The sequence below is a fragment of the Oratosquilla oratoria genome, chromosome 1 (genome assembly GCF_046742065.1).
Source record: "Oratosquilla oratoria isolate Oo_2021 chromosome 1, ASM4674206v1, whole genome shotgun sequence".
Classification (NCBI taxonomy): domain Eukaryota; kingdom Metazoa; phylum Arthropoda; class Malacostraca; order Stomatopoda; family Squillidae; genus Oratosquilla; species Oratosquilla oratoria.
Genome location: NC_134777.1, coordinates 18,879,636 through 18,884,635, shown reverse-complemented (window position 1 = coordinate 18,884,635; position 5,000 = coordinate 18,879,636). Strand labels below are relative to the sequence as shown.

The 5,000-nt window shown below is 38.8% G+C and overlaps 1 protein-coding gene across 5 annotated transcripts in view; it reads left to right on the top strand.

Annotated features, from left to right (window-relative positions):
• LOC143032313 (organic cation transporter protein-like) overlaps window positions 1-5,000 on the top strand; it is a 109,476-nt gene that overhangs the window by 77,219 nt on the left and 27,257 nt on the right. The gene's annotated exons all lie outside the window — the stretch shown is intronic.

The following is a 5,000-nucleotide window of genomic DNA, read 5'->3' as shown; positions in this document are numbered from 1 at the left end:
CATTACTATGCACCCCATTACTTCAGGAATCAATACTGCACCTCATAAGTTAGCCAAATGTTTAGCTAAATAAGAATGATAATAAATGTGATAATGAAACCAGATATATTACAGTACCAAAATCTAATGTCAATTCATACCTAGACACCTTTCTCCTAAAAGCGGGCATTAGAATAGCCAGGACGTCAGGTAACAAAGTAGACATTTTAGTAACACGTAGCTACAATAATCCCACTAACGAAAACAGCGTTGTTTATAAAATCCAGTGTAAAAGCTGTCCCTCTTTATATTTTGGTGAATCTGGTCGCGGACTTCATAAAAGATAAATGAACATAAAAATGACGTAATAGCCCATAGGACATCTAACTCCATAGTAATGCATGTGGATATACATGGCCACCTTCCAGACTGGAACAACACAACCGTATTAAATAAAGGATCATCCAAGAAACTGAGGAAGACAATTGAGGCAGCCTATATCAACACTAATAACAACATTAACCATAGAGAAGGATTTGTATGTTTAGCAAAAGCCACAAGCTTATTAATAATAAAAGATTACGCAAATAAAATAGCAAGCTCTCCGAAGCGTCCCATGAGATGACCCGTCCATGCACAAAATATCCTGTTACGTTTGAATTGTTAGCTTTGTGATCAAGACCCTGCGGGTCGAACCGTTAAAGCGTGAAATTCTCCCATTACTCCTCGTCTGCTTCTTCCGCCTTCAGTCTTATTTGTTATAATATAGTCAATATATATATATATATATATAATATATATATATATATATATATATATGTATGTATGTATGTATGTATATATTGAGACATTCTGACAGATTGACGTAAGTGGAATAAGAAACACAGGAGTCTTAGTCTGAGTTTTAGTCAGGAATAAACTCAGACTAAGACTCCTGTGTTTGTGTTTCCTACTCAATTTACGTTATATACAGTATATATATATATATATATATATATATATATCTATAGGTGTGTGTGGGTGTGTGTGTGTGTGTATATATATATATATACATATATATATGTATGTGTATATATATATATATATATATATATATATACATATATATATATATATATATATACCCACGTGTGTGTGAATGTATTAAGTTATTCTGTCATTACTGACACTTGAGTTAGTTCTTCGCTGAGGCCCCGTGAGGAACGTGCAGTTTCTGCACTTCACCGCGTTGGTTTAATCCTGCTTGGTAAGGCATGGTGAGAAGTGCATGCGAAGCGTTTTTTGTATGTTGGAACGGCTGGGGTTGTAAAGAAAACCTGAATTCACTGTAATCAGCTTGATCATACTGATAAGGTGCTGGCAGATATTCATATACGAAAGTGATCTATCGCATCTCTAATGTACAACGTTGTGGAAGCCATGAATTTACTCTTTGTACTTACCAGGACCGAACCCGGGTTTTCATATATATATATATATATATTTATATATATATATATATATATACATATATATATTTATGAATATATATATATATATATATATATACATATATATATGTATACATATATATATATATATATATATGTGTGTGTGTGTGTGTGTGTTATATTATATATATATATATGTATATATATGTACATATGTATGCGTATGTATATGTATACACACACACACACACATATATATATATATATATATATATATATATGTATATATATACATATATATGTATCTATATACTCATATATACACGAGTATATATATATATATATATATATGTATGTATATATATATATATATGTATATATATATATATATATACATACATATATATATATATATATATATATATATGTGTGTGTGTGTGTGTGTGTGTGTATGTATGTATGAGTGGATGGGTGGTGAGATAAACACAGGGAGCCGTTAGGGATTTATTCTGACGTTTCGTCCTCACCAGGACTTCTTCAGAGTACAGACACTTCCAAATAATCAACCCACTATAAGTAGAAGGCATTTGCCCTCTTCCACTATATACCCGCCGAAGATCTCCACGTTCCACCACAGTCGAATTCATCCCTCCTCTCCTTCCGCTCTGCTTGCCGGTCTTGTTAATTTAATAAACCCATCGCGGTGGTTGTTGTTTGAATGGGAAGCGATGTATGCTGCTTCATTTATTTTTCTCCTTTTCTTAGAAAGTTCTTTCTATGGCACCTCTATTTTGTACCCAATCTGGTATGTGGCCATGACTGTCTACACAAACCATTAGCAAGTTTGATGCTCGATGGGCCCGGGCGTCATTCCTGTGCTCGTTTTTCCGCTGTTTAATAACTCTGCTGGTTTCTCCGTCGTAGTGCATCATTAAAAAGCGGACAAATGAGCACAGGAATGACGTCAGGGCCCATCGATCATCAAACTCGCTAATGGTCCTTGTAAACACCCATGGCCACGTACCGGATTGGGTAAAAAATAGAGGTGCTACAGAAAGGACTTCCCAAGAAAAGTAGAAAAAACTGAGGCAGCATACATCGCTTCCTATTCTAACAACAACCACCGCGATAGGTTTATTAAATTAACAAGACCGGCAAGCTGCTTAATACTTCGCGAGGCAGAGCGGAGGAGAAGAGGGACGAGTTCGACTGTGGTGGAACGCGTAGATCTTCGGCGGGTATATAGTAAGAGAAGGCAAATGTCTTCTACTCATAGTGCATTGATTATTTGGAAGTGCATGTACTCTGAAGAAGTCCTGGTGAGAACGAAACGTCAGAATAAATCCCCAACAGTTCCCTGTGTTTATCTCACCACCCTTCCACTCCCCTGTCATGCATATTTCAACGCACACACACACACACACACACACACACACACACACACACACACACACACACACACACACACACACACACACACACACACACACACACACACACACACACACACACACACACACACACACACACACACACACACATACACACACACACACATACACACACACACACACACACACACACACACACACATATATATATATATATATATATATATATATATGTAGGTGTTCGTGGGTGAGGGTGTGGGTGAGGGTGTGGGTGTGGGTGTGGGTGTGGGTGTGCGCGCGCAAATATCTAGTTGACCGTATTTCAATCTGGCACAAGGTTGGTAACGACAAACAAGAGGCTACGTCATCGCCAACGGGACCAAGATGTTCTCAAAGCTTTAAATTTTGAATAATCTCTCTTTGTTTTAGTTGAAAAAAGTTCTAGATCATGAATCTAATGCCATAATCATAAATAACAAATACTAAAAATGCAACATTACAGCACATTTTGTCTGGTAATTCATGAATTCTAAATATCTATCTGAAAGTGCTGTACACGCCATGACTCGTCATAACGATGAATGACGGGGAGGAGGAGACATAATTTAACAAAGTATTTAATTTCGCCTCCGAGAACTCTTAAGGGCCATTTACACGGTCAAACAGTTTGACAAACCCGGTTTGTCAGACAAGTGTTTGAAGTGATGTTTGACCGTGTGAATGAGGTATTTGGTCGTCAAACACGTTTGTCGAACGTGTTTGACAACCAAATACCCTATTCACACGGTCAAACAGCACTTCAAACACTTGTTTGACAAACCGGGTTTGTTAAACCGTTTGGCTGTCTAAATGCCCCTTTACACATGTGCATGACCTATTCAAAATTTCGGTACACGCTTGGGTCTGTATTTTACTTGAATAACAATGATGGTACTCATCGTTGATAAGTTAAATGCACTGGTTCCGTGAAGGTCATTTTTGTGCAGTCCCATGCTGATGGATTACCGTGACAATGATATCGTTTCGGAAGAAATTGGAAAGGAGAGCAGGACAATTCTATTCAAAATCTCAATACATGCTGATCTCTTCTTCCCAAAGTAGGTATAAAGCATCACAGAAACACATTATCATCATTCAGTGATGTTACCATATTTCTTAATGACAAGTTTGCGCAACAGTAATGTTCAGATGAAAGGCGTTGTGGAACGATGTGTCTGCTTCTATGCTACAACCCCTTGCCTTAGGCGGACTATTCTATGCAATAAAGTACCAGTTTTTGTGAACTACAATTTATGTACACATACATACATACATACATACATACATACATACATACACACACACACACACACACACACACACATATATATATATATATATATATATATATATATATATACATACATATACCAAGGCTTTTTCCCCCTTACAAGGGGGGTAGCCAAAAAGAAAAAGGCATAAAATCATTCCCACCCATTCCATCCCTGAATACACTCCACACCCCTCCACCCTCCCTCTTATCTTAGCACCTCCTGAAAGACGGGTCATCCCTGCACCTTGTCCACTGCCCTCGGTCAGAAGCAGTTCCGCAAGACACAGCACATCCACAGCAAGGCCGCTTCATTAAATCGGCGAGCCCCCCTCTCCGTCCCCCCATTGCATAAAATGAGAGGACGGGGAGAAATCCCTTCGGGCTGCGTCAAATTTTGCTCACACATACTACCTCACCCCCCATCCACCCGCCCATTCCACCTCATGTAATCACAACATCATCCATATACAACCATTCTCCATTCACCCCTGTCTTCTGTCCTCTCCCGTCCTTCCTCGACAGACATTCCCCTCTTCCCCAAAGCACCCTTCACCCCATCCATCCACCTCATCCTAGGACGTCCCCTCATGTTCACTCCCTCCACATCTGCCTTCCACACCTCTTTTACTAGTCTTTCTTCACTCATTCTTTCCATGTGTCCAAACCATCCTAATATTCTTTCATCAACCCTATCTCCCAGCTCCTTTTCCACCCCTGTTCTCCTCCTCACCTCCTCATTTCTCACTCTATCTAGCCAAGTAACCCCCATCATACTTCTCAGACACCTCATCTCAAACACATTCAAACTCCTTCTCTCTTCTTCTCTTATGTTCCATGTTTCTGCCCCATACAGTGCTGTTGGCACAATCACTCCTTCATACAGTCTCC